Source organism: Salmo salar, chromosome ssa12 (genome assembly GCF_905237065.1).
Source record: "Salmo salar chromosome ssa12, Ssal_v3.1, whole genome shotgun sequence".
In the NCBI taxonomy this organism is placed as follows: domain Eukaryota; kingdom Metazoa; phylum Chordata; class Actinopteri; order Salmoniformes; family Salmonidae; genus Salmo; species Salmo salar.
Genome location: NC_059453.1, coordinates 48342816 through 48355310, shown reverse-complemented (window position 1 = coordinate 48355310; position 12495 = coordinate 48342816). Strand labels below are relative to the sequence as shown.

The following is a 12495-nucleotide window of genomic DNA, read 5'->3' as shown; positions in this document are numbered from 1 at the left end:
GTGTGTGTGTGTGTGTGTGTGTGTGTGTGTGTGTGTGTGTGTGTGTGTGTGTGCGTGTGTGCGTGTGTGCACGCATGTGTGTATATTTATCATGTGTTTATTCACAGTGTACATCTTTTATTTGAGTAGTGGACCTTTTACTGAATCATGATAGCACAAAGTAATGTTTTCATCGAGTTTTCATCTACCGTGAATCTAAACTAGTTCTCCAGATAAAGTCACCATCATCTCCTCCTAATCCTCCTCCTCCTCCCACTGATCTTCACGGTGTTGTTACCACCACGCGTGCCTCATATTTCCAGATGATGCGGATCACAAAGTTGTGTTTTTTTCAGGAATAGAATATAGTATAATTTTCAGTTCCATTCCATGTATCATTTACAGTTATCATCTAACATGAATGTATCTCAACTGTATCCTACATATAAAGCCACCCTCTCCTCTCCTCTCCTCATCCTCCTCCTCCTCCTACTGATCTTTAGGGTCTTGTATCGGCCTACGCGTGCCTCATGTTTCCAGATGATGCAGATCCCACTGTACTCCTCAAGGACTCCTAACCTGCTTCCTGCCAGCATTGACGTATTTTTCGCCTTCTTTTCTCTCCGTATTGGAAAATGAATAATTTTGCCATTTGTAATAACTTAACCATAGCCCTCAGGGTTTCCAGATCGCAGTGAATGCGTTACATTGTGTCGGGGGTACAACCAGTGCATTTGTAAAGAGGTTTTATCAGTTGCAGACGCCTTCTCTTGCTCATGTAAACAGACACATTTGCACACAACAAAGTGCTAACAGTTGGGACACACAATGGACAAAACACATCCAGTAGTGAACCCCTTTGTACATCTAAATATATCTGTCAAGCAACATCATTATTTTTCCATTAGGGCTTGATAGTTTTTTCCCTGTGTACCCCAACTTTAGTGAGGCAATTTGACTTTGTTTATTTTGTCCATGATTTAGGGCAGGGGTTGGCAATACCCTGCACAACATTGGTCCAGGTTTTGTTCCAGCCAGGCCGTAGCACAACTTATTCTACTCATCAACTAATCATAGTCTCCAGTCAAGCTTTTGAGGAAGGAAGCCTGAAGGAAGCCTGTCATAAGCAGGTGAAGAATGGTGTAGTTCATTTCACCATGTTAGCACACTAACAGCACACTTGGTAAATGTGGTGATGGGTATTCAGAACACAGCTGCTGTAACTCAACTGGCCACATTAACCATGTCCCCACCAATCTTCACACACTTACATTGCCTTCGGAAAGTATTCAGACACTTTTGACTTTTTCCACATTTTGGTAGGTTACAGCCTTATTCTAAAATGGATTATATTGTTTTTTTCCCCTCATCAGTCTACATACAATACCCCATAACGACAAAGCAAAAACAGGATATTAGACATTTTGCTAATTTATTCAAAATATAAAACTCAAATATCACATTTACATAAGTATTCAGACCCTTTACTCAGTAGTTTGTTGAAGCACCTTTGGCAGCGATTATAACCTCGAGTTATCTTGGGTATGACGCTTCAAGCTTGGTACACCTGTATTTGGGAGTTTCTCCCATTCTTCTCTGCAGATCTTCTCAAGCACTGTCAGGTTGAATGGGGAGTGTTACTACACAGCTATTTTCAGGTCTCTACAGAGATGTTCAATTGGGTTCAAGTCCGGGCTCTGGCTGGGCCACTCAAGGATATTCAGAGACTTGTCCCGAAGCCACTCCTGCATTATCTTGGCTCTGTGCTTAGGGTTGTTGTTATGTTGGAAGGTGAACCTTCGCCCCAGTCTGAGGTCCAGAGTGCTCTGGAGCAGGTTTTCATCAAGGATCTCTCTGTACTTTGCTCCGTTCATCTTGCCCTCGATCTTGACTAGTCTCCCAGTCCCTGCCGCTGAAAAACATTTGCATAGCATGATGCTGCCACAATCATGCTTCACCGTAGGGATGGTGCCAGGTTTCCTCCAGAAGTGACGCTTGGCATTCGGGCCAAAGACTTCAATCTTGGTTTCATCAGACCAGAGAATCTTGTTTCTCATGGTCTAAGAGTCTTTAGGTGCCTTTTGGCAAACTCCAAGCGGGCTGTCATGTGCCTTTTACTGAGGAGTGGCTTCCGTCTGGCCACTCTACCATAAAGGCCTGATTGGTGGAGTGCTGCAGTGATGGTGATCCTTCTGGAAGGTTCTCCCATCTCTACAGAGGAACTGTAGAGCTCTGTCAGAGTGACCATCGGGTTCTTGGTCACCTCCCTGACCAAGGCCCTTCTCCCCCGATTGTTCTGTTTGGCTGGGCGGCCAGCTATATAAAGAGACTTGGAGGTTCAAAACTTCTTCCATTTAAGAATGATGGAGGCCAAGGTGTTCTTGGGGACCTTCAATGGTGCAGAAATCTTTGGGTACACTTCCCCAGATCTGTGCCTCGACACAATCCTGTCTCGGAGCTCTACGGAAAATTCCTTTGACCTCATGGCTTCGTTTTTGCTCTGACATGCACTGTCAACTGTGGGACCTTATATAGACAGGTGTGTGCCTTTATAAACAATTTCCAATCAATTGAATTTACCACAGGTGGACTCCAATCAAGTTGTAGAAACATCTCAATTATGATCAATGTAAACAGGATGTACCTGAGCTCAATTTTGAGCCTTATAGCAAAAGATGTGAATACTTATGTAAATAAGGTATTTCTGTTTTTGTTTTTTTATATATTTCCAAACATTTCTAAAAACCTGTTTTTGCTTTGGGGTATTCTGTGAAGATCGCTGAGGATGTTTTATTTATTTAATCAATTTTAGAATAAGGCTGTAACGTAACAAAATGGGGAAAAGGTAAAGGGGTCTGAATACTTTACGAAGGCACTGTAACCGATAATAGGAGCATTATTTTCCCCTTTGTAGACCTCCCACGCTTCTTCATGAGTAGTCCTTTAGATAAATAACAGTATACCATAATAAACATATTTTTCATAAAGTTACTCCTTATTATGATTAGCATATGTTGTAGGCTATAGTTTTACATTAATTGTTCTGTTTGTGCAATTATAGCTTAAATGTATTTTTGTAGCTCACCTTCTTGACCCTGTAATTATGACAATACTGTACACAGAGCAAATGGACAGGATTCTAGTCAACATTCTGCCCATGGAACTTGTTTGTTTGGAGAGGATTTGAAACCAGGGGGGAAGCCTAACCAAGAATTATTTTGCTTCGCCAAGAAAACAAAATGTCAGAACCCACAAACACGCGTCCCCTTTGGTCAGTGTGTTTTCCCAAAGGATGGAGTTACAGTTGGATGGCTAGCTAATCCACGGTGGCTAGCGCCATAGCGCAGAGAGCCAGACCACAGGCCCAGGTCACGCAAGTTCTCAACCTTCGCCACTTCTCCTACTATCTCTCCAAGGGAGCAGTTGCTGTTTCAGTCGACTGACAGAGGAAGTCTAAGTTCATGTGCCACCTTCAAACAAACACATGAATCCACAATAACATTGCTAATGTTAGCATTAGCAATGTACCTGGTGTTAATTAACCTAGCATAGTCTAGTGTCACCTAGCCTTAACATGGCAGTTGTTGTTGACTTGTTTTGTCTGGTTCGTTCTGTCTTTGAGTTATGTCTGGTGGGGCTAGAGTTGTTTTGATAGGTGAAATGAAAGCGTAATGTTGATTCATTAAAGAAAAGGAAAAATAAAGGCGGTCAAGTGTTTACTTCCATGGTGTTGTAGCCTACATGTCCTTGGTGTGCACTGTTTCTGAAGTGTGTGCATGCAGATATGTATTAATGTGCTTGTGTGTGTGCATGTGTGTGCGACCAAGTCAAGCTTTATCCTTCGTAATCCATAACCAGAGCACCACTGAGGATCATCTACAGTAGTATTCATGTTCCTACATGAACTTCCTACATTTCCTCAGTTGCCTCTCTGAAAGTATTTTTTACTCTCAGTTTGAAGCAAATATTTATTTATAAACCAATAATTTCAGCAATTCCAGGTCCAACCACTACTAAAAGCTCTGAATCTCCTCCTGCCTCAATTGTTTTTTCCATATCACCCACATCCTCCCCATTTTTCTATCATTAACTTTCACTCAAGCTGAAATCGAATCAGTGAAAAATGTCGGTTCATGTTTGTGATTACAGAGAATGGCCCATTTGTGTCTTTACACTGCCACTGCACGTTGTTACCATAGTAACGTTGCATTTCAGAAAGCAGGATCAATAAGCTAGCCAGCTAACTTTGATAAACACTTAAATTAAACTAAAGTTGAATGTGGGTTATACAGAGTCAGTTAGGCCATGCCATGTCCATATTAATTTAATATTTCTCTGTGAACTAGGACAGATCAGGCTTTTCAGAAATGATCTGGTTAACTTATTGTCAAATCCAGCTGTGCATTGCCCACCAAAGCCTCCCTCCCAGACACATTCTATGTTCGCTTCGAGGCATACAATACTGAGCCATCCAGGAAGACTCTTGCTTCTCCGGGCGACCAGTTGCTTTCGCTCTCTGAGGCTGATGTGAGGATAACTCTCAAAAGAGTGAATACTTGGACTTCCGGCAATAGCAAAGCTCTAACAAGATGTGTCTGAATATCGTCTTCGAACCTTTGACATTTTTTAAGGCATTTTGACATGGTTGACCTGTTTGTTAATAGTGAGTTGGAAGTTAATATGTCTCTTTTATCACCAAAACAAAAGATGCCCAATCTTGCAAAGACTCAGATGAGGCATGGAGAAGTTCCCCCTCTGTCCGCCCTTCTTCGGCCTTGGTGGATGCTAGCTCGGAAGAAGCACCAGCATGGTTCAGAATGGAGATGGACAAGGGTATAAAAAACATTGAAGAGACACTTTCTGAGCGCCTCATCAAAATGTATGTGCTGGTCGATAAACTCCACGAAGACCAGAAAGTCACAAAGGGACGAGTGACAAAGTTAGAAAAATACCATGCTGACCACCAGGCTGCCATCCTGGACGTCCACGAGGATGTGGATCAAAAGTACAAGATATTGGAAGATGCCATTTCTAAACTCGAGGAGCAAATCGAATCTTATAAAAATGTCCAAAGGCACTCGAATTTGAGCGTCTTTGTACAGGAATGGATTCCCAAAATCCTCGATCTACCCCTTCCATGCACCCACTGGAAATTGAGAGGGCCCATCACACACTATGGAGGCAGCTTCCTGGCCAGGTTGCACCCAGGGCAATTGTCATTAAATTGCTACCATCCCAGGACACTGTCCGCATCCTATCTGCTGCTCGAGTAAAGGGAGAGTTCAAGTACAGAGATGCCAGAATCATGATCTTTCCAGGTCTGTCATCCATATTTCACAAGAGGAGGATGGCTTTCTCCCCACTCAAGAGGCTACTGCGGCAGGCTGGCTTGGTATACGATCTGCGCTAGCCAGCGACTTTGTGGATCGAAACCAAGAATGGTGAGCGCACATTTGAGGGTGAACTCAGGATGATGGTGATTGTTTAACTTATTGTCCCTATTTCATATTTGAGGGATGATAGTTATTGTCTGGAAAAGGTTTCCATTTATTCATCACAGCTTGATCTATTTTTTCCTGTGCTGCTTGGGTGCGTTTGTGGTCATCACTTTTGTTGTTGCGTGGCACACGTTTCAGGGCGCCTTGGGGAATGTTGATTGGTTGACATTTGTATTGTGCAGGTAGGCGCAGCTGGTGTCCATGAACGCATCCTCTGTGTTTTTGGGGGGGTTTGATGGAGACATGCTCAAGCGGGGATTAATAGTCCGGTCATTTTTGTTTCCAATGTTCTTCGCTTTGATTCACATTTTATTTTGTGACTCGACTGACAACATTTTCATGTTATAGGGAACAGTCAATGCACTTTTATGCACTATACATATAATTTAGAATGAACCTAATTTGGGTGATGCTATGCATAACAAGTACATGTAGCTTAAAGACTGGCATCTAATGGTATGTTTTTTTAACTCCCTCAGTTGGGGAGGGGTTTGGGTGGGTTTGTGGTAGGGTATTAGCTCACAAGATGTTGACTATTTTATACTTTCCTAATTTCCTTTTGTATCATTTGTTTCTATCTCTTTCCCTTTTTCTCATTTTCCTTAAAGATGTCAGTACCTAATAACTATACATTTATGACACTTAACATTAGGGGTACTAAATGCCCAGTCAAGCGCAAGTGCATTCTGAATAATCTAAAGCAGCATAAGGTTGACATAGCTCTTTTTCAGGAGACACACCTGACTGACTCTGAGAGTGATAAACTGAAGAGAGAGTGGATGGGTCAAGTGTACTATTCATCTTTCACCTCTAGGGCAAGAAGGGTGGCCATTCTCATTAATAAGCGTTGCCCCTTTCAGCTACAATCTCAGATTAAAGACAAAAGGGGTACATTTGTGATCATTCAAGGTTCCATTAACACTGAGCCCACAACCATTGTGAATGTGTATGGGCCTAACCATGATCCTACATTTTACCAAGACATCTTTCTGAAGTCAATGTGCCCCTCATCAGAGATAATAATGGCAGGGGGTTTTAACTTGGTACTGGACTCTTCCAATGATATATCTTCCTCTAATAGTATCAACCTCACACAAGTAGCTAAAATGTTAAAAGATTTTGGACTTGTAGACATATGGAGATTTCACAACCAAAAGGTCAAAGAATACTAATTTTACTCCTCAGTCCATAACAGTTACTCTAGAATTGACTTATTTCTTATTCCTGCTGGCAAGGGAAGTTTAACTACGGGGTGTAAGTATTTACCAAAACCTATATCAGATAATTCTGCCATGCTGGCTTCATTACCAGTGAGTAAAACACAACCACCCTCAAGAAGGTGGAGGTTTGGCACATACTTACTAAATAATCTCACATTTGTAACATTTCTGAACACTCATCCACATGTTTTTTAGCACCAATAACAACTCTGCCTCCCCCCAATTGTACGCTCTCCTTGCATATCTGAGAAGGCAAATCATTTTGTTTATATTAGGTGCTCCTAAGATGTATAAGGCTCAAGTAGATTTGTTGGAGAAATACATTTGAGATCTGGAAAATTAACATAGTATAACATTTGACAACTCAACTCTACAAAAATTTCACTCAAAGCAATTGGAATCTAACATGCACTTAGGAGAACAAAACAAAACTACTAACACAGTTGTTCAGGGTCCTGATGAAATTCATCTAGTCTTTGGGGAGTTTTATGAAGCACTGTACAAGTCTGAAGGGGATGCCCCTGCCACAGTACTTGGAAAAAGAGATTACATCTGAGGAAATTAGAGATTCCATTTTCAAAACTGTTAGACGGATTCCTTATTGAATTCTATAGATCCTTTTTACCCAAACTAATTGAGACTCTTTGCAATATGTTTATTCATGCCATAGAGACAGAAAAGCTCCCAGGCACACTTGAACAAGCACTGGTCACAGTTTTGTTAAAAACCTGGGAAAGATCCTCTGCTTTGTGGGTTGACTAGACCAATATCTCCATTGAACACTTCATATAAGATTCTTGCAAAACTCATAGCTCTTTGACTAGACAAGGTTCATCCTGATTTGGTTGATATGGACCAAACAGGCTTTGTAAGAAACCACTCATCTGATAATATCAGAAGATTATTTAATAGTATGCATTATGTAGAGAATGACCAAGAACGTGTGGTGGTGGCCTCATTTGATGCGGAAAAAGCTTTTGACCGCATAGAATGGAATTGCCTGTTTGAAGTTTTACAGATGATGAATATTGGACCTAAGTATGTAGGTCTGATTAGATTACTGTACAAATGTCCGGTAGCTCAGATCCTGACTAATGGAAACGTTTCCTCCCAGTTCTCCCTATCACGTGGCACATGACAGGGTTATCCCGCTAGTCCTCTCCTTTTTTCTTTGGCTATCGAGCCACTGGCGGAAGCTTTTAGATCTCATCCATTCATCCATGGTGTTCGTATAGGTGGGCGCAAACGTCTGGTCTTGCTATACGCCGATGACATTTTGCTTTACCTCACTAAACCAGAAATGTCACTTCGAGCATTAGTTGACATCCTGAAAGAATACGGGACCTTTTCAGGATATAAAATAAACCTATGAAAGAGTATAATCATGCCTTTTAACAGGGCAACTATGCAGAACCCAATTTTATACCAGCCGTTTTCTTGGAGACACCCGAAAATGACATATCTGGGATTGCAAATTCCTTCTGAAAATATTAAGACATATCAACTGAACTATACTCCACTTCTCAAAAAGGTTGGGGAAGAATTGGATAGATGGCAGGATTTACCCATTTCTCTTATTGGGCGGGTCAATTCTGTAAAGATGAATATATTACCACAATTTCTGTACCTTTTTCAAACCTTGCCCTTTCCTATTCCCAAAATTTTCTTCAAACAACTTAATAGGAAGGTCTCTTCATTTATGTGGAAAGGGAAACCCCCCAGAGTGAAACACACAACTTTATGCAAACCATACTCAGAAGGAGGGCTTACTCTACCTGACTTCCTGTTGTATTACTGGGCATCTCAGTTAAAGGCTGTGGCTATGGCAAGATACAACATGTTCACCCTCTTGGAGACAGATAGAGGAATAGTCTTTCCCCTGTTTCATTGGCATTTATACCTTATATTAGCCCACCTAAAGCTTTGCTAGGTCTGATAAACAACCTTTTAATTAAAAACAATCTAAACATATTGATTGAAGTCTGTAAACAAACAGAAGGGCATAGATCTATATATGAACAAACACATTTCTATAAAAACCCCATCTTACCCAAAGCCCTGAGAGATGGTATTACATTTTCTTGGTTCAACAAAGGAATTAAAATATTTGGTCATCTGTATAGAGAAGGTGAACTACTATCCTTTCAACAACTGGCATCTAATTTTCAGTTACCTCAAACTCATTTCTTCAAGTACCTACAGGTTAGGCATTATATTGCCACTCAGCAGGGATGTAGGATTCAGCCCATGAGTAAACCTACAACTGATAAATTGTGACTGGAGAGCAAAGGGGTAAAAGGTTTAATTTCTCACATGTCCTCTAGTCTTCAAGCTCTTTTAGGGAATGATGAAGCCCTGAAGGCTTGCATGAAGTGGCATGATGATCTTGGTCTCATTTTTGAGGATGAAAAATTGAGAAAACTATTTTTAGATGCCTAGCACCTTTCATTTAACACAAGGCACAAGTTGATGCAATTGAATATTTTACATAGGGTCTACTACACCTGAGAGAGTGTATAAGATAAATTGTAAAAATGCAACATTTTGCCCAAGATGTAAAACGGGTGTAGGCACACTTATGCATATGTTTTTGTCACTAATATGACGGTACCACTAGATCCTTCCCTTATTATTTTTGTAGCTGACTCTGTTCTTCCAGTTAATATTGGTAAATTGGCAGCGATTGCAACCAATAAATACACAACACTTACCCATCCAGGACATCTACTCAAAATTGGGCCCAAGGAAGGAACGCAGCTTCATCAAGGAACCCACACACCCCAGCCACGAGCTGTTCCTTCACTTCCCGTCGGGTAGATGGCATCAAAGCATGAGGTCTGATACCAACCGTCTCAGAGACAGTTTCTATCTACAAGCCATCAGACTGCTAAACACTTGAACTGGACAGACCACCTGCTCTGTATCTCCGCACCTTAACACACACACACACACACACACACACATTATATTATATTGCTCAATTTGTACACTTGCCCCCACCCCCAATATAGGTGTAAATATTGGACTATTTTTTAAATTGTATCTTTATTTTACTAGGCAAGTCAGTTAAGAACAAATTCTTATTTTCAATGACGGCCTAGGAACAGTGGGTTAACTGCCTTGTACAGGGGCAGAACGACAGATTTGTATCTTGTCAGCTCAGGGATTCAATCTTGCAACCTTTCGGTTGCTAGTCCAACACTCTAACCACTAGGCTACCCTGCCACCACAACTATAAATTGTGCCTTCCTGTATTATACTTATACTAAAATGAAATGTATTATTCTATTCTACTGCCATTTACTTTATGTTCATATTCTTTTCTTTTATTATTTATTATTGTTGTTGCATTGTCGAGAAGGAACCTGCGAGTAAGCATTTTGTTGGAAGATGTATTCCATGCGTATCCCGTATATATGACTAATAACACATTCAACTTATTGATCATGGTTTGTGAGATACCTGCCTGAACCAGTCACTATAAATAAATAGTCATTTGTTGTAAAAGCCCTCTACAAGATACATTGTTATGCCCAAGGGATATTGCATTGTAATGCCAGGTTAAAAACGTACAGTAACTGTCAAAATACTACCTTCCTAAAGGATATTTTGAGGTCAATGTGTTTTCAAGTTGTTTTTATGGGTGTTATTTGATTTTACTGTTTGTATTTTCATACAGTGCATCCTGATACAACATTTCCTGCCATTGTCTATGTCTGCCTCTGGCTGCTACAGTCTCTCTCTCTCTCTTTCTCTCTCTCGCTCTCTCTCTCTCTCGCTCTCTCACACTCTCACACTCTCGCTCTCTCTCTCTCTCTCTCTCTCTCTCTCTCTCTCTCTCTCACTCTTTCTTTCTCTCTCTCACTCTTTCTTTCTCTCTGACACAGACAGACACACACACACACACACACACAGACACAGACACAGACACAGGCGCAGACAGACAGGCAGGCAGGCAGGCAGGCAGACAGACAGACAGACAGACAGACACACACACACACACACACACACACACACACACACACACACACACACACACACACACACACACACACACACAGTGTTGGAAAAAGTACCCAATTGACATACTTGAGTAAAAGTAAAGATACCTTAATAGAAAATGATTCAAGTAAAAGTGAGTCACCCAGTAAAATTCTACTTCAGTAAAAGTCAAAGTATTTGGTATAAAAAGTAAAAGTATAAATCGTTTCACCATTATTATATTAAGCAAACCTTACGGTGCTATTTTCTTGTTTTTTATTTTATTTATGGATAGCCAGGGGCACACTCCAACACTCAGACATAATTTACAAACAAAGCATTTGTATTTAGTGAGTCCGCCAGATCAGAGGAAGAAGGCATGACCAGGGATGTTCTCTTGATAAATGCGTTAATTCAATTATTTTCCTGTCATGCTAAGCATTCGAAATGTATCGAGTATTTTGGGTGTCAGGGAAAATATATGGGGTAAAAAGTACATTATTTTCTTTAGGAATGTAGTTGAGTAAAAGTAAAAGTAGTAAAAAATATAGAAATAGTAAAGTAAAGAACAGATACCCCAAAAAATGACTAAAGTAGTACTTTAAAGTATTTTTACTTAAGTACTTTACACCACTGCTCACACACACTTTCCATTTTTTTTCCTTCCTCTCCTCGTAGCTTCTGGTTCGGGGGCTGCACTGACAAAACCTACATCACACTGATAGAGCTGAGCAACTGTGTGAGTCTGAGAGAGAGAGAGAGAGAGAGAGAGAGAGAGAGAGAGAGAGAGAGAGAGAGAGAGAGAGAGAGAGAGAGAGAGAGAGAGAGAGAGAGAGAGAGAGAGAGCGGAAGTGAGAGTGGCTCAAAAGGCAGAGCAAGCCCCTTGTCTCAAGCACTTCTTCTCTCTCTCTCTCCTTGAACGTACACACTTGCTCTCTACCCACTCCGCTGTCCAGCAAGTATCTAACCCACCCACCCACTTCAACCCGTCCCTCTGAGATTGACCTGCTTGCTAACTGCTGTATGAGGGACAAGAAAGCACCTAACACTGGCTGTCCAAATCTAATACTGGTAAGAAAAAATAGTTTTACTGTTTTGTTTCAGATGGGTACTTTTGTGTCACTCTGCAATCTGGTTTCTCAGGGGTTCTATGCTATTAGAGATGGGCTGACAAGAGAATGAGATGTCACTTTACACTTTACTTCAACTCCACTGTACTTGACATGCTCAAGTTAGAGAGGAAGGGTAACAAGTGTACAGATGAGGAGATATGTTGTTTATTCAAGTTGGTAAAGACAGGGTTTGTTGATTCATCCTTGTTGTCATCTTGTTTGAGTCAAACTCCCCGGCAGATGTTCATGTGTCAAGTCTCTCATTGTGCGTTTCTGGAGAACAGCTTTAGCTTTGGTTCTTCCTCTCTCTGTGATGTAGCTTCCCACACTCGCTTTGTTGTTCATGTTAAATAATACCACACTAATATCACATGCGGAAAAACTCTGGGCTTTCGGAGGAAAATATGATTATTGTACCTACAGTAGGTTTTTCCTTTTGTCGTTGAATTCCGAGGTGATGTTGCTTGGCACTCGGGACGGGGAGAGGGTTGAAAATTGGAAACAGACCCCACCCACCCCTGAGAGTTAGTCAGTCCGCTCAGAAGAAGGGAACACAAAACAACAGTCCCACCAACAGTGTCAGAGTGTGTGTGTGTGCATGTGTGCGTGCGTGTGTTTGTGCGTGCAAGCGTGTGTGTGTGTGTGTGTGTGTCTGTGTGTGCGTGTGCGCGTGTGTGCATGTGTGTAGAGAGAGACACACACAGA

General features: G+C 41.2%; 1 protein-coding gene across 1 annotated transcript in view; it reads left to right on the top strand.

Annotated features, from left to right (window-relative positions):
* The first annotated feature begins 11580 nt into the window (after positions 1 to 11580).
* Positions 11581 to 12495, top strand: part of LOC106565234 (histone deacetylase 7) — a 95546-nt gene continuing 94631 nt past the window's right edge. Inside the window, exon 1 of the mRNA XM_014132124.2 lies at positions 11581 to 11749. The gene's annotated coding sequence lies outside the window, so the exon portion shown is untranslated. The remainder of the gene's footprint in view (positions 11750 to 12495) is intronic.